The sequence below is a fragment of the Gekko japonicus genome, unplaced genomic scaffold (assembly GCF_001447785.1).
Source record: "Gekko japonicus isolate JY-2015 unplaced genomic scaffold, Gekko_japonicus_V1.1 scaffold2496, whole genome shotgun sequence".
Classification (NCBI taxonomy): domain Eukaryota; kingdom Metazoa; phylum Chordata; class Lepidosauria; order Squamata; family Gekkonidae; genus Gekko; species Gekko japonicus.
Window position 1 is genome coordinate 104,448 of NW_015160297.1, and position 27,614 is coordinate 132,061.

At 42.4% G+C, this 27,614-nt stretch overlaps 1 pseudogene; it reads left to right on the plus strand.

Moving 5' to 3' along the window:
• The first annotated feature begins 13,610 nt into the window (after positions 1-13,610).
• The window catches only part of LOC107114538, a 106,485-nt pseudogene continuing 92,481 nt past the window's right edge, over positions 13,611-27,614 (plus strand).

Below are 27,614 nucleotides of genomic sequence, written 5' to 3' on the forward strand. Positions count from 1 at the left end.
CAGGAACTAATAACCCTAAACTAAGAAGCATATACTCTAACCAAATTTGTTTGTGAACACTCGCTCAATCTTCCATATAACTATTGTATTAATTCTCATGCATTACTACTTTGACAATAGGGAATTATACTTTAAACAATTGTATTAATGATCTCTTGCTACTCATAGTTTTAGTTTGTTCCCATCCCCTATAGGTGTGTAGTTTAGAAAAGCAATTAAAAAAAAAACAGAGAGAAGCCTTCAGATGAGGGTTTCACCACTCCTTTATCCCAATGTAGTGAGTCAGTGCTGGAGTATTTCAGTTCCATTAAACTTCTGTTGGCTTGCCAAGATAGAATCTGTGCTGTTCTGTTCCTATGCTCTTATTTTCTTGGACATGAGAGTGCATTTTGGGGTTACACGGCCAGTCCCTGAAACCTCCTCTGCCCCGTGGACTGTTCCAGTGGATGGGAGACCTAGGTCCACCACACCACTCCTCCAAACTTTAATCAAGCAGAAGAGGACTCCACAGGTGGGAGCAACCTTGGGAGGTTTTCAGAGTACTACCACTAGATGAGTTCCAAAGTTTAGGCTCCATAGTGGGGTATAAACACCAAAGTTGTATAAGGGAGCTACTTTGCTGTCTGTTGATGAGGCAGACAGGAACTACAACTCTCACAAGAGGGGAATGCAAGATGTGTTAACTTGGACAAAAAGAATTTCAGCAGACTTTTTGAACAGTCCAGAGTAACCAACAGAACAACACTTTGAGCCACTAGGCAATGTATGAAAATGTTCTCCTGAATAATATGATACAGCAATATTGATTCAGATAAACTAAGACAGAGCCCAGGGCACTGAAGGCATGGAGCTAAAAGCTGGCAACTGAGGGTTGCTTTAGTATATGCTTGTTGCTGAACTTTCTTGAGGTTTTTAAGAGGAATCTAAATAAACATCAAGAGAAACGCATTTTCGGCTAACAAATACTGTTGTAGTGAGTCAACTAAATTATATTTTTAAAGACTGTGCTTCCTTCTAACTTCAGCTTTGAGGGTTAACACATGCACTCAAACTCATGGCTCTAATGATTTGTTTTAATTTAGTTTGGCTGCTTCCCTTTCACAAACCTATAGATCGTTCAGATCCCCAAAAATGATGGAAAGAAGTATGCACATTCCTGGGGTTTTGCTTTTGTTCATCTCTGCAGCAGTTTCCACTGCTGAACAGACAACCCAGTTGTTCCGCTGCACAGTGGCCTGTCTGTTTGGTGGTGAGAAATGCTGCAAAGGAAAATGAAAACAGTCTTTTGGCTGAGTACCCATTTCTCTCTTGCAATGCACATACCCGTTCTCTGGATGCTGTCTTTCCATAAAATAGCAAATACAAGGCAACATTTCATGAATCCATAAAATAGGAAATACAAGGCAACATTTCATGAATCAGAAAGCCAAATTTATGCATATATAACTTTATATAAGTCACATTTTTTTGAACACTGAGCTTTCACAAGCTTGTGGCCCCTACATTTTTTAGTCAGCGTGTGCCAAGTTTTGGTTGCATAACCACAGGCTGAGATCACCATGTGGCTGTAACTTGCATATGCAGAAATCTGTGTGGATTGGGATGTGCCCCCTTACATCAGCCAGATGCTCGACCTGTGCAGATTTCTGCAGATGCTGGCTGGCAAATGCCTTGGGGCTAAAATACACAATTCAGAATTCCTATGTCAGGACACAAGTTCCTAACCTGACTCATGGTAATACTTTTAAGCTCACCATTAGAAAGTTGTCAGTTTCTCTGGCTAAAAACAGGGCACAAGTGGGGGGAGGACATGTGGTGCCAGAGGAAGGGACACACAGGCATAATTTCCAGTGGCAAAAATGATGATAGAGGAAAGCCCAAAGCATCTATCTTCCCCCATGGCCAATTTGCAGCCAAACAGAGAATTTTTCAAGGTTAGTCCTTGCTTGAATGCAAAACTATGAGTCAGGTCAGGAGTCTATGTCCTGACACATGAATCTGGTGTCATGTATTTTGGTCTTCACCCTGTGGCCAAAGTCAGGATGACTGTTTTCAGTGAAAACCAATCATCTGTAAAGCTTTATTTGACTGGAACTCTCCCAGAGGGAGCCTGCAAACAAACCATACTTCAGTTTAGTAAGTGCCTCAGTGACAATTCATTTGCTTGCTCGTGGACCCCCATACTTCTCAGACTGCAAAAAAAGAGAGAGAGAGAGAGAGAAAGGCTCCTCAAAATAGTGCTGATGGGAGACTCAAATTACTATCTGATTACTCCCACCTAGTTGTCTGTTTACTCTAGAAAACATTGATAGATCTGATCAAGCCTCTCAATAATTCCCTTGTCTGTGCATTTTCTACAAAAATATTTTTGTGTACTTTGTTGGCCATTGGTCTCCACAAGGTTGGAGCTAGGGTTGCTAAGTTCCACAGTGGACCCTTCTCCCACTGCTCAGCTGGGTGGCAGAAGAAAAATGGGAAATAGGGGTGATTGCCAGTGTCCCAATTCACTGACATAACTTCCAGGGTGATTGGAAGTGACATCAGTGCATTGTTGGTTATGTGCTAGCATGCAGTCAAAACTTTATAGTTAAATCATAGAGTTTTGACTGAATGCTAGAGAGTCACCACCAGAGGCCATTTCGGGGGGGAACGCGGGGGAACGCAGTTCCCCCGGGTGAGGTGCGGGGGGCGGGGCACATGATGAAGCCCCGCCCCCTGCTTCCGGCCGCCCCGCTTCCAGCCCTCATTCAGCCAGGAGGAGGCAGGAGAAGAGGGAGGGTAAGTTGCTTCCTCCCCGCCTCTTTCCACCCCTGCCTGCCTGGGGCCAGGGAGGGCCTTGGCGGGGCTTCCTCGCACTCCCGCTGGCCTTGCAGGTCCACCGCCGGGCCCCTGATGTCAGGGGGTGTGGCATATGCTAATGAGTTATGCTAATGAGTTCCCCTAGCTCTTTTTCTACGAAATGACCCCTGGTCACCACTGCCACAATAATGACACTTCTGGCTGCAAGGGAAGTGACTTCAATGAGTCACCAGATACATCATTACAATCCTGGGGCGGCCCCTCCCCCCAAATGTTGAGTCTCCTGTGGGTTGCCAGTCTTGTGCTACACAGCACATTTCTAATGCTGGAAAATTTGTGGTTTGGCCACCAAGTCACCTCTTTGCAACCAGCCTTGCTTGTGTGAATCAGAGCCCCAAACTGCTGCAATGTTAGATAATCCTAATTCCTTAAAGGTCAAATTTCTACCCCTGTCGACAATCATAATCATTTTGAGCTTTACCACCAAAACACTGCATAACTGGATACTTCTAGATCCTGTAGAACAAATCTCCCCTCTTTTCTATCACCAGATCATATATATCTTTCTTCTTTAGGTGGGACTCTCTCCACTTTTATCCAGCATCCAATATTCTCTGAGAAATTTGTACTTAGTTATTTATTTTACCTGTATCAGATGTCAATCTAAATCCTACAATGACTTGGATGAAACTGTGAAGGCTGCTTTCCTAGTACTTACCGTATTTTTCGGACCATAAGACGCACCTGACCATAAGACGCACCTAGTTTTTAGAGGAGGTAAACAGGGAAAAAAATATTCTGAACCCTGGGGCTGTCATTCTAGTTCCTGAACACTCCTGGCCCTGCCATTCCAGTTCCTGAACACTCCTGCTCCACCCTCATCTTCCAGCTTGCCTTTGTAATTCTGGTTTTGTGATACGATATTACAGCCCTTCCATATTGCTGTTTAATTGCCTTGGATTCTTTCCCATTTTTCATCTTCCATTGGTTGTACATGTTAGGCAGTGAAAAGGGGGGAGGAAAGTAATATTTTAGTTAATCTTTGTCCTACGCCTTACCTGTACATTTGATACCAGTCATTGGCTGCGGTCACACACACTAAATAATCCACTTCCAATCCACTTTCAGTGCACTTTCCAACTGGATTTTACATTAGGCCACTTCCTCACTGTCATTTTTGTCACTCGATTGTCCTTACTGCTTCAGGGTCTTTTCCCCCCAATGTGTTTTGCTGTCTCTAGTAGTTCCAGAGGGAGCCAACACATGTGGAAAGTGGATTGAAAGTGGATTATTTAGTGTGTGTGACCGCAGCCATTGTGTTAGACCCAGCCAGCTTTATCACTCAATTCTCTCTTTTTTTGGCCCCCGGGAGGGGATTTTTTTATTGCATTTTTAAATGGACTACAAAAACTACAACAAAGATAGGGGAAGGGAACTACAATTAAAGAGAAATAAAAGATAACCACTACTAACTAAAACCCCAAGAGTAGGAGATCATTAAAACAGCTTGAGTACAAAGTCTTTCCTTAAATCGCTAATATGTTTTGAACTTAGTCAGACATGCTAAAATATCTTTTAAATCTTAGATTTAACTGTTAGAGAGAAACCCCAGAGCATCTCATTATTAAGAGCTATACTTTCAAAGGCACAATTCAGAGTCCTTCACCCTTCATTTTTTCTTATCTTGTCTTTTCCTCAGTTTATATGGACTTCACTACAGCTCTCATCACACATGGTCTTATGATCTCAGCATAACATTTTTAATGGCCAGAAGTGACCCTGCTCTACTTCTATCATATGTAGAAAACCTGGTTGGATCAAACCCATTTATTCTAACTGAACAAAATAGATTTTTAATGGCTGTTAGGTATATTTCATATTTGTTTGTTTGTTTGTTTCCTTTATACTCTGCTTTTCTCCTCTACGGAGACCAAAATGTTATTCTCATTCTTCATCATCATTCATCATTCTTCATTCCTACATTTGCTCTTCACAACAACTCTGTGAGGTAATAACATAAGAAAGACAAGTTTAGGTTAGGCTGAGTTGTGTGACTGAACCATGTTCATCCAGCAAGCTTTAATGGCAGAGTGGTGATTCAATGTGGGTGACTCAGATCTAGGGAGACATCCCAAGCTCCCACTTCCCTACTTGCTACCACTCAATGGAGCCGCACAAGAAAAAAATTACCAGAAAAGCAGCATCACACCAATGGCACTACACCACTACTGGCAGCTACCTGGAAGTGTTATCATGACAGTGACATGATGCCAACATGACACTCTAAGATTTGGACCAAACTCTATAGTTTTACTGTAGAGTTTTGTCAAATCTCTGAGCATCAGAGTTCCAGGTATTTGCGAGAAGTGATAGTGTCAATGCCATCCCCTCCTCTGTCCCTGCCTGCTTGGGCCCTTCAGTAGATGGACCTCAGATATACATGAGGTGGTGAAGATGCTGAATAATAAGCATTTCTATGAATGTGCTGATGTGATGCTGCCAAGTGGTATCCAGTCTCATAATATCTTGAAACTGCTTCATAGTTCATTAAACTGCTTCACCTGGATATCTCCCACTTATACTTTGGCTCTCCAATGTTAGAAGCAACTTGTGACCAAAAATAAAAAAGAATTTTGGATCTTATTAGAAAGGTCACTCCATAATCTTGGATAAATGGCAGTAAATGTCTCGGTACTCACTCATGCAGAATATGAATATAAAGAAAGATTTTCTCCACAGAATTTAGGCAACTTTTAGGCAGGAAAGATGGTCTTTGAGAATGAGTTCTGGGGCTATGAAGAACTTTTAATATAAGACTAACAACTTGAACTGGACCCAGAAGATAATTAGAAAATAGAGAAATTGCCCATAATAGGCTGAATATGTTTCTATTCTGCCACTGCACACACATGTAAACAAGAACAGTAGTATAGAATATTGAACCTACTGGCTTAGCATACTAGCAAGTGTGAGGGTTCATTCACTTTCCACTTCCAGTTCAGTTCAATTTTTGCTAGGGACTATTCAGTTTGGTGCACCTTTGTGGTACTTTGCTTTTATTATTTTCCTGAAATCTGAAACTATATTGATGTTGCTATTACTTGGAACCCTATTGTAATTTGTTTATTGATTAAATGGAAAATTAATTAAATTGTTCATTTAAAAAAACACAATTGGTTAGGGTATATCTTCTGTATAACCTCCTCTTTATGATACTTCACAAATAGCCAGGCTTGTCATTGCTGCTCCTGTAGGGTTGCCAGCCTCCAGATGGGGCCTGGATATCTCCCACTTTTACAACTGATCTCCAACTGACAGAGATCAGGTCGCCTGGAGAAAATGGCTGCTTTTAAGGGTGGACTCTATGGCATTGTACCATACTGAGGTCCCTCCCCTCCCCAAACCCCACCCTCTCCTGGACCCACCCTCAAAGTCTCCAGGTATTTTCCAACCCAGAGCTGGCAACTGTATGTGACTGGAAGAGAAAAATAATGGGGGCGGGGATCACCATTTAGTGATGATGTTATGTTACTCCTGAGGAAACCCTGGAAGTGACATCAGTCTGGTATAGGAATTTGCCAGAAATTCTATGGTTTTACCATAGAGTTTCCAGCAATTCCTAAAGACTTAGACATCACACAGTCACCTCATGGTGCCTCCCATGTCCCTGCCCCCCTGGACTTCAACAAGTTGCCACATCATTCTGCAAACTGGAGTCATCTGTCTTTCTTCCTTTAGTTGATACTCCAAGGAATCCAAGAAAGGTTTAACAATGTGAGTATTTTAATATGAGTATAATTAGAAAGACTCAGATTTCTTTTTGTGAATAGGATTATTACAGATCAAGGTCCATATGTTTGCTCAGTGCCAACATAGACCTGATATTTGGGATCTAGTCTCACAAAGAAACCATGTGGGGCTGCTAATTTGGCTGGAAATCAAATGTTCTTTTATCTAAATCACCCTCCTGCTGTGGAAAAAAATTATATGTACCCATACCTCTTAGTCACCCTTGCAGGGTTAACAGCCCTGATTTAGATCAGGCAAATGGAAGCAGTAAGAAATCGCAGGTTTCCCATGCACTAACTAAAAATTTGCAGCTTCCTTAAAAATCTGGTTCTTGATGGTAAAGCTAGAAGTTTAGACACTTAGATTACTCATAAAATGTTTTCCTTTCTATTAACTGAATTTGTTGCCGGTTGAGATAAGTTATTATGACCAAGTGTGACTGAAGTGCTAATAGCAGGTATTCCTCAAATACAATATTTATGCTCTATGAAAGTGTGCCCTGCAGAAAGTCTTTTCAGAAAAGAGAGATAGTGGATAATATGATTCCATCAGCCTTGATGTTAGAGTTTTTGGTTATTTAGAGCTACCTATTCACTAGCTTTCTCATATACAAGCTTAGAACCGATATGTGTATTTATCATACCCTTCCCCAGAAATGTTCTGCAGAGGTTGCTTCAAATGAAGGTCTGACAAACAAGTTAACTTTAAGTGAACAGTCTCCATGTTCCAAGTAATAGAACATTGTAAAGGAATCAGTGTAAGCCAGGAATAAGTTGGCCACTCTCTTCATATTGAAAAGCTGGAAATAATTAAAGCAGAACAGGCAGCCCAATTGGATATGTGCTAAAAAGCAATTCCTCTAATCAGCATGACTTGTGGTGCCAGAAACCTGACTTGCTTTTCTAAGGTGAAATGAAGCTAAATGGAGCCTGAAATAAGGCATAAAAAGGTACTATAATCATTTTATGCCATTGTAACATTAGAAAAGAGCAAGAGTCTAGTAGCACCTTAAAGACTAACAAAATATGTGGCAGGGTATGAGCTTTTGTGAGTCACTGCTCACTTCTTCAGACTCATGAAAGCTCATACCCTGCCACATAGCTAGTTAGACTTGAAGGTGCTACTGGACTCTTCCTCTTTTCTACTGCTACAGACAAACATGGCTACCCATCTTGATCTATGCCATTGTAAGTCAGAGTGAACCTCTCATATATTTTTTGAAAGATTTCCAACTGAAGAGGCATACTCCAACTTGCCAATCTACTGATGATAATAACGGAATCAGGAGTACAGTTCATTGTTAAAACAGACTAATTCTGAAGTATTTTCTGTGGCGAAGTTACTCCAGTAATTTCTACATGGGAGCACTTTTAGACAAATGACTCCACTGTGTGAAAATTAGGTAGCAAAATTTCATATGAAAACTTCACTACCTCATATTTATTTATTTATTGTCAGATTTATACCCCTCAAAACATTAAATTATAATAAAAAGTTTCGAAAGCAAAATCGAACTATCATGAGAATGGCTGTCGATCTTGGTCATTTTACTGAATCTAGACCTGCAGCACAAATGAAATGGTTTATCACTGCATTCATCACGTGAATAAGAATGCATTAACTCTGTCTAAATATACTGGTTACATATGAAATACAATGAAGGCCAGTTTACACAACCACTCAAGGGAACCACTTCTGAGGGTGGACAGGGAGGAAGGTGAGTAATGGTTGTCTCAGTGGAGGCAAGTAAGCAAGGCAGGTCAAGAGACTGAACCTGCCGGCTTTAATTGGCTGCTTTTCATCAATAGCAAATGACTCATGTGGCATAAACCAAGAAAAAGGAGCTGTCGTGCAGTTGAAGATAAAAGCAGCTTAAATAAGCTTAGTGGCCACGTGGATGGCTCAAAGCTTACAGTGACATGTCTGCACACAGGAAGGACACTGAATACTCTGAGGTTTTGTTCATTTTTTCCATTACAAAAGAAACAGGTGACTTTACAGGAAGAAAATTATGGGGGGTGAGGATCATTATACTTTATCATGTTAAAACAGAACAGTGCTGTTTAGCAATAAGACTTTAGACAAGCATACACAGACTTATGAATTAATAATTGAGTAATTATTAAAGTTCTATTTAAAATCCATATATATTTCATAAATTATTAATAGGGTAATAACCATTAGTGTAGAAGTGAATATACACACCCACTATTTGGAAGGTATTGCAACACAGAAACAGATAGAAAAAAATGACTAGATATTTAGGATTGCTAACATGGAAAACTTCTGCTTTACTTGGGTACAGACCCAAGTATCCACTGTATCCACTGGATAACTATTCCTTTCACAGTTCCTGAGGTACAATGTACTAGAACAAATGTAATGTAAATGTTAATCGATATGTACAGAGACTTTTCTGAATTTGGCATGAAGCCTACCAGGGCTCACATGAGGTAACTGGCCTACAAAACTCTGTTTCTGGGTTCACTACAATGTCTTGCTCTTTAAACACAAAGATCACTTGCAAGCCCACTGGACCAGGGGTCCCCAAGGTGGTACCTACCATTACCTTTCCTGGTTCCCATCAAGTGTTTCTAGAAAGTTGGCAGGGCCAACTGGGGCTTTTGCCCAGCAAGACTTCTGACTGGGCATTGGAGATTTTATTTTCTTTGCAAATTAAAAAAAATGTTTTGATAGTAGTTGCCACTACAGCAGAAGGATCTTCACTTCCCAAGGTGCCAACAGGCTCAATAAAGCTCAATAACACTGGGGACACCTGCACTGGACTATGACTCATACTACATCTTTCTTGCAGGGCTCACACTGTTCGCTCCATTATTTTTGTTGCTGAGCTGCTCATGGCCTTTATCACCCAGATTAGTTCATTTTCCTCACTTGCCCATCCATGAAATTACACAATATCTTTAGTTTTAGTGATCTCTCAACATAAACCATGCACACTGTTATTTAATCAGTTAGAAAATATCTCTTTTATGAAGACACATTTAAGTAAAGGGGATTTGGCCCGTGTGACTGCATGCTGACTGACAGCAGCTTAGACTTGGAGAAATGTGCTGATTTCTTGTCTTCTTGATTAAATGGGTTCTCATGTTTCCATCTATGAGAAGCTACAAACATGTGACTAGTTCCAACTTGTAATAAAGTCACATCTACCCCCAAGCCTACTTTTGGATACACAGTAAATATGGGCTGATTTACAAGGTGAAACATGCAGTGTTTTAAAAAGCGTGGCTAGGCCCCAGCCCTTAAGGCTAGGTCAAAAAATGGGACCAGAATACCAAAAATGTCATCTACTCTCAAATCAACTTGTCCACCCGTGAAGATCTGCACTTAAGAAGATCTGCCTGTCTCACTTTTCTGAGGTGAGACAGGTTGATATAAGAAGGAGGGCATTTTAGATTGTGGTACTACTCCAACTGCAGTATGTTCTGCTCTCAACTAGAGTCACTAGCCAGGCAGTACCTGTCACCCGGCAGGAAACTAGAGGGGGTGGCATGGGGGGGTGCTGTTATGCCAATGGTACGACACCATTTCTGGGGCAAAACTAGAAATGGTGTCATGCCGCTTTAAGATTCCTAGAGTGGCATGACATCACTTCTGAGTTTGCCCCAGAAATGTTGTCAAGATGTCAGTGCAATGGCAATTTTTTTGTCTTATATTTCAGGTGCTCAAAGTGGGGAAGTCCCCACTGGAAGCTGGAAAATGGCAGCCCTATTTTCAACCATTCACCTGGTGCCAACCCTTCTGAGTTTTTGGCATCCAGTGAAAATGTTTATTTGCCAAATCTCTTGGCTGACCTTAGCTGTTAGCATGTGCATAGATGAGACATGAAACACAAGTTTAACATAATGGACAGTACATATTTAGGAGGAAAATCTTTGAAAGAGACACATGCACCAACTGCCTCCCAGCCGCTATTTCCCAAAATCCCCTGAATGTTTTCCATCAGTCATTAAGAAGTCTTCTGGGGACTCCTTGTAGAATGAAATTGCATAGTGTGATTAATGACAATCACTTTTCCCCAGCCTCCCAGCTGTACAAACAACCTCAATACACGTTTACTTAGCTTTTACATACTTAGGTTGTGGTCCATGAACAAACACATCAACTAGAGCCTTGAGTAAGTTGTGAATTTAAACCTCACATTTCATAGAGTCAAAGCACTCTAATTCATGAATGGGATATACTGAATCAACTCTCTTTTGCAAGCACTCATGACAAAGCACACATATGTGTAAACCGCCCTGTGTAAGCCACCCTGAGCCCATTCGTGGGGAGGGCGGGGTAAAAATGCAAAAAATAAAATAACTAAAAAATAAATAAAATAAATATGCTAATATGGATGGACACTGACTATGATAATTCTTTAACAGAAGCCTCATTGAAATAAATGGGAGCTACATAATTACAGTCCCATTCACTATTGTGGGGGTTATGCAGGAGAGCTGGAGTTATCATAACATATCTCTTCTGATCCATTCTTCATCTTTCAAGAATCTTTAGGGAGACATAATCTGATGTGAGGGAAATAAATAATGCAAACAGCAGTAGCAAATTGGGTACAAAGCTGTGCTTATCACCCATGGTAACTATCTTCCTTACTGATTGAGAATTACTAGTGGCTTTAAGGAAGTTTTTCTATATTCAAGGTGCTCAATATGTGCCAGCACTCCTGAAAGTATACAAGGCTCTTGTGATACCACACTTGCTGTATGGCTCCCAGACTTGGTTCCTGGGCCCAATAGAACAACCTGATAAACTCCAGCAAACTTTCTTCCTCAAAATACTCACACTACCATCCTGCATAGCTTCTGTAGTTGTGCAACTTGAATTGGACCTTCCAAATATTTCAATTCTGACCTGGAAAACGGTATTTCGTTTTTAAGCACCAAGAGTCAAACTCCGAGGATCTTTCAGCCTTTACCATACTGGCAGCTCGTGAGCACTGTTGGTCGAAATGGAACAGAACTGTGAACACAGAAATAAACCAACTAGGCTTCTGGAAGTACTACACTTGATAGTAAAAAAAGATGATACTGCTCATAGACAAACTCCTTAAACAGGACTGGGACTTCCTTTAAAATGACCCAAAAAGGGAAATGTTCTCCAATTCATCTGGGAATCAAGTATTCTACTCAATTTGATCTGCCTCCCTATCTCTATGTGCTGACAGTTCCAAAAAACTGAGGCGGTCATACATGGTCACATGTTATAATGCACTGCCAACAGCACAGTTGAAGGGCCATTTCCTTAAGTCACCTCCAGACCAGTGCTTTTGTGACAGTCCTTTGGCAGAACTTGACTCATTGTCCCACATCTTTTTCTGCAAGGGCCTTTTACATTATTTAGTCATGTCAGATTCCAAGAAGGTCAACTGTGGCCCTGTTCACACGCGGAATTTGTGGTGGGAGAGGCACGAATGTTGGGCGGAGTATATGGGCATAATCAAAAGGACACATCTGGCAAGCATAGCACACCCATCGCCGACCCGTAGCATCTGCCCGAAGATCCGGAGTTAAAAAATACCCGGGAAAGCCTACTAACAAATGGTTTGCTACGGGCCGTCGACAGAAAACCTATGTGTGATCGCTCAAGTGCGCTCCTCTCACCGTGTTGACGTGAGCTGAAAACACGTGCTGACAAACAAAACCTCACTTTGCCGCTGCTGCATCTGATTGCATTCTGGTGTGTTAAATTGCACCAGCGTGAAAAGCCATGCCTCCCCCCACCATGTTATCTGGCCCGTGTGACCAGGGCTTGGGAGCAGTTACTCTGAGAAATCTACTACTGAGAAATCTGTTCTTGTGTTACTGAATGGTTAGAACATTCCCATTTCCCCCCTCTGCAATACTCCTAAAGGACTAAAGTATTTACTCCAATAGCCAAGAGTTGCAAATTATTCATTTAAACTGATAATCTTTCTTTCCACCAAAGGTTCAATTAGCTGTGAATGAGAGGGTGCCTTTGAGGAAATTCCAGAAGACACTCAGTCTTACTATGTTTTCATTTGTAGTATCTAATTGCCTTGTTTGTAATTAAGCTTAATCAGGTATTAGGATGGTTTATTCACCTCTACAGAAGTATAAATTTGCAGAGGCATAAGCTTTCATGAACTGTGTAATAAATTTGATAATTATTACATTGCCACTTGATTTTTTGTTGTTTTGATTGCAGCAAACAAAGACTTCTTACACACAGGTTGTATATGGCATTCAGATGCTGTTTAAAGGTGGATTCTCCCCCACCCACCCCACTTCCCCACAACATCATGCTTTTGTGTATCTCCCAGATTTTTTCCGGCTTTTCTGCAGCGCTCTTTCCAAGATCTGCTTTACTCCAAATTCTTTTGGAAAGACTGCAGCAAAGCGGGACACCTGTTGAGTGGAAATGAAATTCCTATCCACCTTAGTCCCGCTTTCCCTGCCCTGAACCTCCTGCAGCCACCACTTCCCCCCTCACACTGGAGGGCTTTTAGGTATTACTACTTAACTATATTTGTGTGTGTGGCTCAGTGGTTAAGACGGTGAACTGCAAACCAGAAGGTCTGCACTTCAGCAGTTTGAGACCCGAGTGCCGCATAACGGAGTGAGCTCCTGTCTCTGGTTCCAGCTCCTGCCAACCTAGCAGTTTGAAAGCAAGAGATTGCAAGTAGATAAATAGGTACCACTTCAGTGGGAAGGTAACAGCATTCCGTGTGCCTTGGCATCTAGTCATGCCAGCCACATGACCACAGAAACATTTTTGGACAGTGCTGGCTCTTCGGCTTGGAAACGGAGATGAGCACCGCATCCCTAGAGTCAGATTCAACTGGCTTTCGAGCAAGGGAAACCTTTACCTTTTACAGCTTGCACCTCTCTCCTTAAAATTCGACAACAAAAAGGATGATAGATATACTTAAAATATATATTTAATGTTAAAATGTTAAAAATGTTATAATGCTATAGTGATCTAGCAATACCCATTTTTAAAAGCCCTCCAATCATGTCATGGAAATGGTAGCCATGGCGGGCTGGGATAGAGAAAATATGTGTAAACCCACCATGTGGAAGCTCTGTAACAATGGCTTTGACTTAGCAGATGCAGAAGAAATGGGGAACACACAAGAACTTGTCTTTGTGCAGAAAGCACTTAACACAGTTACCCTTCAGGAACCTATAGTACTACATAGTATAAATGTAATATTTTCTGTTTTCATTTAAAACATTTATTAGCCATTTTCTTCCTTACAGAGTTCAAGACAGTTTACAGTATAAATTGACAGTATACAGTATACACAAGACAGTTTACAGTATACACAGAGTACAGAAAATACATAAAACCAAACTTTAAAATCACAGTTTAGGACTGCTTCAATCAAATGCAATCCTAAATAAATCCATCTTCAGCTTCCTCCTAAAGATCAAAACTGAGTGGGATGCATCCTGTGGGTGCATAATATGGAGGCATCAGCTTTCACTTCAGAGAGAGGGGGAGAGAGAGAGAGTGCACGCTATGAAAGAAATAGAGTTACTTGTCATGCACAAGAAATCTCATCTGACACAGAGCTAAGTTGGGGAAAATAGTCCTTTGCACACTGTTAAATAACATGCAGTGGAATCCTAAGCAGGTTGACTCAGAATCTTCTCAGGTATAGTCAATGGAGTTTACTCCCAGGAAAGTATTATTAGGATTGCATTGATAGTGTCTCCTGCCAGAACACTGAAAATGTCAGTTTTCTTTGCAGAGAAAATTCTAGCCCTGATAGGCATGGAGTTAAACTGGAAATGATGAGGATGTTGGCAGAGATCCTTGCATGTGATAGCCTCTAAATTGGGTATTATGCTATGACAACTATTTCCCAATGAAACTTGATGGACCAGGTAGGGCTTGAGTTCTGTAGAGCATTCATTTATGCATGCCATGGATCTTCGGCATTTTCATTTAATTCCCAAGAGTTCTGAATGACACTTTGGATGCATGGAACATATAGTGGTAATGAATGCAAAACAAAAGAAAAACCCAAACCAGAAGAAAACACAGTTGCCTGTTGTACTATGAATGAAAGTCCCAATAGAAAGCTGAAACCCAGCAGAGAGGTTACCATAATATTAAGTAATGATTTGAACTGGCTAACTTTCTTCACCAGCATACCCCATTTCTCTGATCATCAGAAAAGTAAGCAATAAATAATTCATGGTGTTTCTGCAAAGCAAACATTTTGGGGAAGTTAAAAAGGTGAGGCACCTTAAATCAACATCATAAAGGGTTGCTTGTGTTTATTTTGCATTTACCAGGTTCCAGTTTCTTTCTTTCTCCCTCTCTCTTATGTTAAGCTTTCTCCCTCTCTCTCCTAATTTTTCATCTTCTCCCAGACATGAAAATAATTTATGCTTTACTCTTGCGTATTATGATAGCCCTTTTAATACTGACGAGAACATTTGGGAGATATTATTCTGTTATGTTGATCCCATGGATTAGACTGGAGCAGAGAATCAGCTGTTCCTCAATATATAAATTACTTCCCCACTGGTATGAATTTTAGGTTGGCAAGAGGTGTTAGAACAGAGTAAAAGGAATGGGCTAACCTTTCATAGTGTGAATTCACATTTTTGATGCAATTCAACAGTGGAAATACACAATTTAAGTTAACCTCTAACTTCTGTGACCAGTCTTCTTCCTCTCCAGGAACTTCTGCTCCCTGCTTGGCACTTTATAATCAACCTGATTTTACATTATAGATAAAATATGTAACAGGGCTGGATATCTCTGTGGAGCACTTTAACTCACTCTCTCATCAGCAATCATGTGACCATGTGCAATGCCAAGTGAACTGAAACATGTCCAAGGCATTGGATATCCAGACTAAATTTTCTGCTACTGGAAGGAGAGGTGTAATTTCTGCAAATTTCCCCTTTCTGTTTCAGAACCCCAGTCCCCCCCCATGTTATTTCTGAGGGTGCCATGTTCACCAGAAGCAGCATTTCAGGGAGATGGGCTACTGTGTGAGGGGGAGAGGCAGAAGCGTTCTGTTCCACTTACACCTTCTGTTGGCAGAATATTCAGGGCTGAACTGGTTGCCAGGTCCCCCTGGGGGGTGGGGAAACCCCCGCTTGAGAGGCCCACTCCCTGCCGGCTCAAATTGGGCCACCAGGGGAACCCCACCCCCAAAGTGTGTGACATGTGTGGCGTGAAGACACCACCCAGAGGTGACATCATCACATCGGGCCCGTTACCAGGGTACTCTATGGTTTTCCCTTGAATGATTGTGGCCCCACCCTAATGTGCCCGACATTATAACGTCACTTCCGGGTGGTGTCATCGCAGTGCATGCACTTCACGTGTGAGAGAGAAGACTCCTGGTCACAGACAGGACTCCCCCCGCTTTCAGATAATTTCCACTTGGCAACCCTAGGTGCCCCTGAGTCTGCCATGGACACTCGCTGCCATTTTGGAGCAGGGAATTCCCAATGGGAAATCCTTTTAAAAACACCATGGGGGCCTGATTCAGCTTGAAACTGCCATGCAGCAGCAGGAGGAGAGGCTCATGCCTTCCCCCATGTTGTTTTCCTGAGTTGAAATGGTTCCCAGGGGTTATGGAGCTCCCTCAACACCGTTTTGGCTTGGGAAAAAGGCATAGGGTAAGGTAGGAGCCATACCTCCCCCATGGCACAGTGGTCTGAAGCCAAATCGGGCCCTTGAGGTGCTCTTAAATTCCTACCCGGACTTTCTGCTCCAAAATAGCAGTGAGAACCAATGCTGGACTCAGGTATGCAGTAATGTCTATTTCCACACTCAGTTTGCCTCCAACCCATTATCTAGAATATGAAGTCCATATGTAAAACCCTGTATAGATTCTGCCCCCAAGCCTGTCCAGGAATGAGGGAGGAACCTATATTTTTTCAGTACATTTAACAACCACCCAAAGAGGTAGACTGCCCTCTGTGGATTCAGAACAATAGCCACCAGGATCTCTACACATATTCCCCCTCCAACCTGAGATTAGAGATCCACAATCTCAGTTGGCATGTGGGTTTTACACATTAGCGCCTCTATCTAGAGATGCACGTTTAATTCTTACACAGAGGTCGCTTGTATGGTGAGCAGAAGGCACAGGGTTTTAGCCTTGGAACCCAGTTACAACATCAAGACAGGTTAGAAACAAGGATAATATTTTATTCAGTCAGAGCTTAGCAATTAGACTAATAAGGATTTCAAAATAAGAAACCTGAGGCAGTTCGCCTTGACTACACAGTAAGGAAGCATATTTACCAACTTCAGGAATCCATAGTCCAAGATTGTCCATTGTTATAGTCCAGGTATCCCCAAGGGGTTTTGAGGAGGAACATCCCCTCCTTGCCTTCATGTGCTCTAAGGCACAAGGGGATCCTTTGTTCTCCAACAGAAGGGCAGCATTTCGGGTGAACCGAACACAGAGCAGCAGAGATAGCAGGAACAGAACAGAGCAGACAAAGCTCTCCTCCAAGGGACCAGACAATTAAACCCCAATCTAGTCACAATCAGCTGTGGCCATTCATCCAACTGCGAGTACGAAGGGTCTGTCCAACTTTTGGGTTGTCATGGGGACAACTGGGGATAGGCTGGGGGGTTGGAAACCACACCTGCAGTCACACGGCTCCCAACTCCAGCCTGTCCATCGGCTATGTGACTCTTTGCTTGTTTGGCAGAGGCCATCTGGTCTCTCCCAGCATGGAAGTGTGAAGAATGTGCGTTTATGGCATGGCAATTGAACCATGGGGCCCACCATTTGGTTTCAACAGGAAATACAGCACAGCATGGTATCAGAAGACATTTCAGGGGAAGGCAGGGGCTTTTAGAAATCAATATTTCTATACAAACCCATATGCTTATCTGCTGGTCCAACACCATCCCAGAGCTTCCTATGCAGACTACTTACACTTGGACACAACAATGGGGAGGAGAAAGCCAACTGGATCACTGTGGGACATTCAGGTGGACCTAGATTGCTATCCCTGTGCTGTTAACCCTCGGGAGCTTCAGAGATGAGTGGAGTGCAGGGAGGCACTGACATGGCAAGCCAGAAATGTTGTCACTTCCCACACCACTCTAGGAATCCCCTAGTCTCTATGGCAAAGAACATAGAAGTTGGGGAAATTCCTGGAGCTTCATGGATGCAGTAACCAGAAGAAACATTCTCATGCTTGTGATGTCATCCCCTGTTTTCTCCCACTGTGAGAGTGGGCAAGAACTGGAAGTGCTGACCTCAGCAGTTGACCTGGTAAGCCTGGATGGGCCTCCCATTTCAGTCAATGCAACCACCTGGGAAATCAGGCAAACAAGAAAAACACGATGCTGGCTACCGCTGACAGTAAGCACCCAAACACACACAAATCCATGGATTTTTTTTTCGGGGGGATGTCATAATGCCCAGAAATCCTAGATTTGTGTTTACCATTTCAAAAATCATAACAACCAGACACAGCAATTTCCATGTATATTTTCAGTTTGGGAATTTGGGGATGCACAGTGGGAGGGCTTCTAGTGTCCTGGCTCCACTGATGGACCTCCTGATGGCACCTGGTATTCTTCGGCCACTGTATGTTGGACTGGATGGGCCATTGGCCTGATCCAACATTGGCTTCTCTTATGTTCTTATGTTCTTATCCCTAAAACCACAATAAGCTGCATATTTGCTCATAATAAGTGGCACATATTAATTGAAAGCACTGCATTGGATTTGGCCTGGTGTTCAGAGTCAGGCATACAATCAGACATCGACATTGATGAAATAAGTAAACTGTTAGCTAAAGCAATGAGCCCCGCTTGTACTAGACATGATTGTGACAAGCAGCCAATTGTAAGTTATAATTGTTCATAATTTTTGCCATAAATGGCAATTAAAACTACTTTCAATACTTCACAACTGGAATAGTAGGTAGAATAAGTATCTTTCTGTCAGTGCAGTTTTGACATGACAAGAATTATGTTGGGAGATATGAAATGGCATGTAAAAGCTCTGCCCTAGTTTCCCCTCACCTGTACTCATTCAAGCATATGGACTAGGGAGAGTATACAGCATTCTTCAATTCAATAGGGCTGGGGGGTTTCTCTTGCAGTGCCATCTGATACCAAGATAAACCCTTCTAAGTTCATTGACTATAGGATGGCTTGCTCAGATAAGTTCAGGGATGGTATAGCTTCTTTGCTTGGAAGCTTTCCCGAGCTATGTCTTTTGAGTCCATAGGTGACAGTTTCTGAAGCCTTGAGATAAACCTTTGAAGACTTTTGCACAGTGCTCTCTGAACTATGATGAGAGTTTAGGAACAAAATATTGCTGGAAACGCTGAACTGTCTCATTCAGGATAGGTTGGCAGTGAAACTTCCAAGCAGCTCTCCACCAAGGCTGGTGCTGGGAACTACAATTCCCAGTGAACAATACAAGATACCTTTAGAGTCCAGTAGACCAACAAGGTACATTTAGGACCATACCATACCTTGAATAAAACTTTGTTGGTCTTAAAGGTGCCACTGGACTCTAAATTTGTTCAGACCAACATGGCTGACCACCTGGATCTAATACAATACACCGTGCATCAGTTCACTTGCACCAAGACTGCAATGTTTTCTGCACAGGGACAGACTTGTGTGATTTCCCCATTGTTGCTGCAGTGCTCATACAGCAGCAATGGGGTTTCCACGTGGCTGGTGTCCTCGCAGTTTCCTTGCCCCAGTTCCCAGGTAGCAGCCATCCCCTCCCACAACCACTAGGGCTTTTCCAGTTCTCTTTCTGTAGTCAGCAGATGAGTATCATTATCAGGGGTCATTTCGTAGAAAAAGAGCTAGGGGAACTCATTAGCATAACTCATTAGCATATGCCACACCCCCGGCAGTGGACCTGCAAGGCCAGCGGGAGTGCACACCGTGCATCAGTTCACTTGCACCAAGACTGCAATGTTTTCTGCACAGGGACAGACTTGTGTGATTTCCCCATTGTTGCTGCAGTGCTCATACAGCAGCAATGGGGTTTCCACGTGGCTGGTGTCCTCGCAGTTTCCTTGCCCCAGTTCCCAGGTAGCAGCCATCCCCTCCCACAACCACTAGGGCTTTTTCAGTTCTCTTTCTGTAGTCAGCAGATGAATATCATTATAGGAATCTGTGTATCATGTTCTCTGAAATTCTCAGTTTTCATTTTTTTAAAGTAAGTCTTCAGCCGCTTTTGTTGAGGTGCCTTTCTCCTTACGCCTCCTTAATGATGGGAGCTAGAGACTTACTTTTTTTGAAATGAAAGCTGTGAATTTGGAGAGCATGATACATGGATTGTTGTAATGGTATTACAAAACAATATTCAATTGCCAATTGTGGATGGGTGCTACCATGAGGCCAAGGCATGGGAAATGGCTGTTTTGAAGGTGGGACCAGGGAAATCGGAACTTTCTCACCCAGCTGCACTCATGCTGTGGTATTTCCCAAAAATCACAGCAATGTAGGTTTGGGAAAGATGAAAGAAAAGCTAGGGAAAACCTGGAATGTGGACAAATCCAACACAGATGTTGTGGGGAAATGGGGAAAAAACTCACTTGTTAACACCATCAAAACTAGGGCCAGTAACCTGTGTGGAAAAGGTCTATGAAGTCAGAAAGAACTCTGCAAAATCAGGAGAGCTGTTATTTTTGAACTCTTATTGAAAAAGCTCATTAGTACTTTGCTATTATGGAGCTGCGGTGGCTCAAGTGGTTAAGACGCTGAACTGCAGGCTGTGGAAGCTCAGTAGTTCAGCAGTTCGAGACCCGGGTGCCGCATGACGGAGTGAGCTCCCGTCTCTAGTTCCAGCTCCTGCCAACCTAGCAGTTCGAAAGCAAGAAATTGCAAGTAGATAAATAGGTACCACTTCGGTGGGAAAGTAACAGCGTTTCGTGCGCCTTGGTGTTTAGTCATGCCACCCACATGACCACGGAAATGTCTTTGGACAGCGCTGGCTCTTCGGCTTTGAAATGGAGATGAGCACCGCAGCCCTAGAGTCGGATTCTACTGGCTTTCGAGCAAGGGAACCTTTACCTTTACCTTTAGTTTGCTATTATTAAGAACTAAAGCTTTCCTCGCTATGTAATGTCATGAATAACTGTGCTAATAATGGGTAAGAAAGTTATTTTGAGTAGGCTTGACCATATAATTAAATATTTATAAAATCCTTAAAAGTGGCACTGGAAAGTCTTTGAACACCTGACTAAAATTACTCATTGCGAGTTGGAAGGGAGAATGATAGCTAACTTCCATCCCAGATTAGAAATTAAAACAGTGGTGTAAATAATACATTCTTTATAAATTTAGATAAATTTAACTAATTTATTTTGCTGGCTAGATTTCTGTCCTCGTAAAAAGTGCAGGACATGGCATAGTGTGACATTTTAAGAACACTTTCCTGTGAGTAAGCCCTGCTGAATAGAGTAGAATTCTGCATGGATTTTATTGTTGTTTTCACAACCCCTTAAAAAAAAAATCCCTTCTTGATTCAAACATCTGAGTGTTACTTCCAAAACACACCCACACTCTTCCTATTGAGATTCAGCTACCAAAGCCGAATGGTCCCACCCTAGCCGGGAACATTTTATGTGCAATTTACTTCCATTTGAAATTGACAAGGCTTACTTCCATGTAATGCATTTAGGGCAGGGGTGCCAGGACCTATTTTGCACTTGGTTGGTTAACTTGGCATTACAACGCAAATTAATATGCACAAAGAAGTCCGGGTAGGAGCTGGGATGTTGTGAAGAAAAGCCAGGGAGGGGAAAAAATCAATGACAGATGACAGTTTGTCTGCTTCCCATACCCTACCCATTTACTTATAATAACAAACTGTGTGCAGCAAACATCACACACGGATGAGAGATTCTTTCCGCTTTTGTCAACTGAAAAGTTCTGCTCAGGAAATTGTGACAGATTGGAAGAAGGAACTTGGACTGCCTCTACCTATCCTGAACTCAGGAAAGATATAAATGTCACAAAACAATCTGAGCTTCCCCAGTCGAGTTTATGAAGAGCCGCTGACAGAAATAGGGGGACAGTTCATTTTTAAACGTCCATTTTATTTCAGCTTCTTTGATGAAAATGCCAGCACTTCACCAGATTATTAGGGCAAGAACACATTATTTACAAAGAAAACACACAGTCAATATACTCATACACGTACACCAGTAGACCTTATTAAGTCAACAGTCAAAGAATGAAACTGTGAAAATGTTACTGTCAGTATGGAGAGAGCAGGCCTGTAACATTCAGCCCTGCTTGAACCTGTGTGCAAGACACTTTTTTTAAAAAAATGTTTCATTGTGCATAGCAACATTTCGGTGGTTTATGAAATGTGAAAATGGATAGTTCTGAGGGCTGAATTTTCTTTGGAAATGATATTTCATGGAGTGCTGCATTAGCCACCTGATGTTATTGGTCTATACGAAGACGATATGAACAAACTATGTAATATGTAAATGGGGAAATCTTTGAAGAACAGATTCTGCATGAATTAAAACCTAAAGATAAATGTTATTGTTAAATCATTTAAAATGTAACTTAAAACCATGGATCTTAACTTAAAATATGGATGTAACTTAAAACCATCCATCTCAGACTTCATACTCCACTCTGGAACTAACAGACAACTCAAACATAGCAACCTTACCCAAAAGCAACATTTAACAATTGCAAATGCAGACACTTCCAACAGTGTACCTCTTCCCTAATCTATATACTAATACCAAAGTCGCCCCCTGGTGTGCAGATAGCTAAATCCGTGCACCGGGGGCACCCGGGGGGAGGGAGAGTTTTGTGCAAACATGGGACGGTCCCCAGATGTGCACAAAAATCTAAAAAGTTTTTAAAAATATCGGGGGGATACTTAAATCCCCCCAAAAGTGACAGAGCGTCCCCTGCGCATGTGCAGGGAATGCTCTGCAGCTGCCGCTGCTGCCTCGGAGCAGGGGGGAGGCGGCGAGGCCCAGCGGCTACAAGCCGCGCAGGCCTCGCTTTGGAGCGAGTGGGGGGGAGCCGACAAGGCCCAGCAGCCACAAGCCGCGCGGGCCTCACTTTGGAGCGGGCGAGCTAGCGGGGGGGGCCACGAGGGAGGAAAAAAGCGGCGAGGCCCGGGCACGGGCCTCGCTTTGGAGCTGGGGGGGGAGGGAAGAGTGGCGAGGCTGCTTTGGAGCGGGGGGGTTCGGAGCGGGGGGGAGGAGGCAGGGGTGGAGGAGATGGAGGAACCGGCGGGATGGGGGAGGGGAGAGCTTACCTGCTCCTGCTGGTTCCTCCTAGCCTGCTGAGTTTGCAGCTCCCCCCCCCAGCGAGTTTCGCGGGTCTTCTTTCTTGTTACCTCTAAATATCACACAAACCTATGAATACTACAATGTAATACTGGCTAATACGGCAATGGGAAAATAATTGTTCAAATTACAAAACAGAAATAATTGAGAATGGATCTCATTCTAGGTTTTGAAAAAAAAGATGTTGATGTTCTGAATGCAGTTGGGACTCAGTCATTCATGTCCCACATCTGTTAAGCTGCACAGTGGCAAATTTCAATACACTTCATATTCCATTATCTCAGGAGAAACTTTAAACTACTAGGCAAGTTTGAAGTCCTCTCAAGTTACGTTAGTGAAATACCTTTGAAGGATTTCACATTCAAATATGATTTGACTAGAAAGGTTGCTGGTGGGATTGCAAGAACCATCATATGCCTTCCAGGCTGTCAATGTACGTCTTGTCTTCAAGGCAAATTAGCCATTTGAGGGTTGGGCATGAGAAGCTTCCTGGTACAAAACTAGCAGACATTTTGCCTTTCCTTTAAGAGGAGCTGACAGTCACCAGGAAAGCCACCTCTGTGAAAAGGAAGACGAGAGTGGAAAATAGGATTTAAAATACTGGCTGTGCATTTTACTAGAAATCAGTACAGTTTTTAGAGATGCTTCCAAAATCCTCATCCAGTTTGCTCCTACTTCTTTGGAGTCACACATTAATAAGTTTTGTTCCCAAAGTACAACTGATGCTTAAGATAATTTCTAACATTCCAATTTTTATTCCTGAGTTTTGCATCTCTCACGTGTTTTGTACTTTATTTCAGCTCCTTCACGTGCAACTTTCCCTTTCTCTGTGGTGGTGGTGGTGGTGGTGGTGATGATGATGATCAGGGGTCATTTCATAGAAAAAGAGCTAGGGGGACTCATTAGCATAACTCATTAGCATATGCCACACCCCCTGACATCACCGGAAGTGTGTCCTCCCCACAGCCGGCGGAGACCTCCAGCGGGCACCAGCAGGGAGCTCCAGGCCCCGCCCTCCCGCACCTCACCCGGGGGGATGGCGTCCCCCCGCGTCCCCCCCCCAAATGACCCCTGATGATGATGATAAATATGCATTCATAAAACAGTGCAGAAACACAATCATGATGTGATTGTGCATAGAGATTGTCAAGACTTTTTGCCTGGTGATTTGACAATATGCTGAAACATATATGCAGAAATGTTTCCAATTAATGGAAAGCTCTGGAGCCTACACTATGTCAGCTGAGAAAGCTACAGTGGAGTAGTGGTTAGAGTAGGACCTGGAAAATTCAGGTCCAAATCCCCACTTGCCATGGAAGCTCACTGGATGACCTTGGACCGGTCACATCCTTAGCCTAACTTACCTCACAGGATTGTTGTGCGGATAAAATGGAGGAGAGGAAAATGATGCAAGCCCAATTGGGGAGAAAGGCAGGGGATAAATGAAGTAAATAAAATAAAATAAATTCTTGGGGTGAAAACATAATAGCGGACTGCCAAGCTTGCAGTCCTCAGTCCAGATGAGGGCCTGCCTGGGTCAACTGGTCACTGTGATGAATGTAATCTGTTTTCCTCTAACGCTATTTCTCATTGACCACAGTAAACCTTACTGGATTATCCAGAAACCCTGTGGATACACAAATACTGAGGAATATAAATCTGCATCATTAAGCATAATCTAGTGCAGCTGAGTTTCAGTTGTGCTGATCTGAACTGCTAGTTCCGGTCACAGTCTATTGCTAAGCCTTCTGTGTGTTTGATTTTTTAAAAATATAACATACTGTACATGTGCAGCAACTTGTAGTAATAGACAACATAGATTTGACCTCTCTGTTTTATATAATCATAAAAAAATGGCTGCTAAGTGAGGGGTGAGAGTCAAGGCATGGAAAAACATGACCCATGCCAGTTTCATTATTTATAAAATGAATTATCAACTGCTTTGGGCTAAATCTTTGAAGATACCAGCTGAGGGTCAAAGAATAATTCATCCTTTTATTGTACAGCTAAATGAACAAATTAAAGATCTTAGACGGTAGTAAGTGTAGTGGTTAGTGGTTTGATGTTGTAGTTACTATTTCAGCTTTGGATCTGAGAGGTTGAGGATGAAACTCCCACCATGCCATAAAACAACAGATGATAGGGCCCGGAGATCTCCTGGAATCACGACTGATCTCTAGACTATAGCAATCAGCTCACCTGGGAAAAATGGCTTCTTTGGAGGGGAGAGTGTATGGTGTTATGCCCTGCTGAGGCCCTTCCCCTCCCCTCCCCTTCCCCCAAACCCCACCCTCCCCAGGCTCCACTCTCAAATCTCCAGGAATTTCCCAACCTGATGCTGGCAGTCCTAGGTGGTATATCGTTTTCTAGATTCTTTTATATTAACTAATTTTATATTTTAGTGTTGGTTTTAGATGCTATAAGATTCATTGCACCTCCTTTATGGTGAATCAAGGAAGGCAAGATAGAAATATTTAAATGAACAAACAAACAGATAAATAATACAGGGTGATGCACCAAGCCACACATTATACCAGGGCAATCCAGGCTTCTTCAGCGCTCTGATAGCTACTGAGCAACTGTTCTGTTGCTTTCTCCGCATCTAATATTATATAATAATATGAGGGATTAGGGACAGTGATGCAGAGTGTGCAGAGTCTATCCAGTGTCCTGTAATTTGAACTAATTCCCTTTACTAAGACACAATGTAAGTATTTCTGCAGGTACGTTTGAATGTGTGTCTCAGCAAAATAGTGCACCAAATAGTACATATAATCATATGTATATTTTATCAGTGTATTATCGGTGCTCGTACTGACAATTTTGGTGCAAAAGGGAAATAAGTCAGATGTCAGTTGAACTAAACACTGCAGAACACTGCATGTTCCAATTCTGGAATTAATTTTAGATCTTTTCCTAATCAAGCCACATAGAACACAACAATTAATAAACAGAATGCAGTAAATCAGTTCAATCCTATCCTGTTATCCTTAATTATTCATTTTTCTTGTTTTAATTCAGGCTTTGTGCACCAGGCAGTTCTAAATTAGCCCTCACATTTTAATTCAAACTCCACATTGGATACAAAACTTTTCAACAGTTCTGTGATATATCTAAATCTAGCAGGTGCAAATTAGAAGAACAATCCTGCCAAAGGTAAGCACAGGTTTCAATGTCTCCCATAGAAATTAACAGAAATTTAAGAACTTTGGTTCACATTTAAAAACTGCCAGTTTATTTATTGAGTCCATAAAATGAAAACTACAAGACCCAGAGATTCTTTCTGATGGCTTAGATAGCTCTAAATTAATTTATGGATCAATCCATTACCTTGCTTTACTGTTGGGAGTCACTTGAAAACCTTTCTTCCAAATGAAAAGAAAATGTAACCCACATTATGATTTTGGCAGACAGACATCAGTTTCCATTTAGGCTCATCACAACTCAGATGTGTAATGAAAAGCATCATCACAAATAGTACGAAAAGGGGGGAGTATATCTCCGCTAGTCCTAGGGAACTGTATGTGCTGTGTACTGTACTGTACATCTGTTTCTATTTTTGTGAATATTTACTGAGCAAAATCTGGGTATAACATCTGCCAGTGCCTTCCCCTCCCCAAATCTGAACTTCAGGCTGAATTAGGAATTGCAGTTTAGCAAAAGCAAACATACTTATTTTGTAAATAGCAAGTCTGAGTACCCCAACTACCAAGCTGTGTGCCAACTACATCTGCCCACCCCATCTATAAACATTGGTATATAAGCTAACTTCAGTTTGAAAGAGGCCTATGTTTCTGTTAGAATATAATTCAAGTCCAGCAGCACTTTAGAGACCAAGAACATTTCTCAGGGTATAAGCTTTTGTGAGTCTAAACACATTTCATCAGATACCAAAACTATGCTTGCAACCCCAGCACCAAGGGGAGGGGCAAGGAGGGTGCCAAAGGCGAGGGGTTCCCTTATACCCTTACCAATAACCCCGCTTAAAGCCCCAGTTGAAATAACACATGCACACATAGTTTTTTGAAAAAGTGAAATAAAATTGGCCACAACTTTATTGGTTACAGCTGCAATAAGCTTTAGCACAGTATGCGGTACCAGATCCTGTTCATTGATTAACCCACCTGCCATCCCTAATACTGTGCAGCCAGATATCCATCCTGCGGAGTGACAAGAGAACCCTGTCAGGCCAAAACAAGGCTTCTAGTCATAGTGAAGTGTCCGGATGGTGAATCCAGTGACACCCCCCACCATGGCCTCCATGTTCCTGCCCAGCCTCTTAGTCACTTTCCTCCTCGCTACTTCAGCCCGATCAAGGATAATGAGCCCTTCACCAGGAGCAGCACTGCAGGCAATCAGATCAGAAGATGGTCATAGGCAAGGAGGAGAAGAGGAGATTGGATTTATATCCCACCCTGGGCATTTGGGGCATTGCTGTGGGAAGGTGGCATTTGTGGTGGAGAGGGAGCTCAGCAGAACTGTGATGCCACAGAGTCAGCCTTCTGCAACTGCTATTTCCTCCAGGGGAAGGAATCTTTATAGTCTGGAGATCAGTTGTAACTCCAGCGGAGCTCCAGACCCCTCCTTCAGGTTGGTAAACCTATTGTGAGGACATGCTGCCTTGAGCATATTGGAGGAAGGGTGAGATAAAAATTATGAATAACTGATCCGTCCAAGTGAAGTCTGAAATGTATTACAGCATGTTCAAGTTGCAAAGTGTTCCAGGAAGAAATGTAAAGA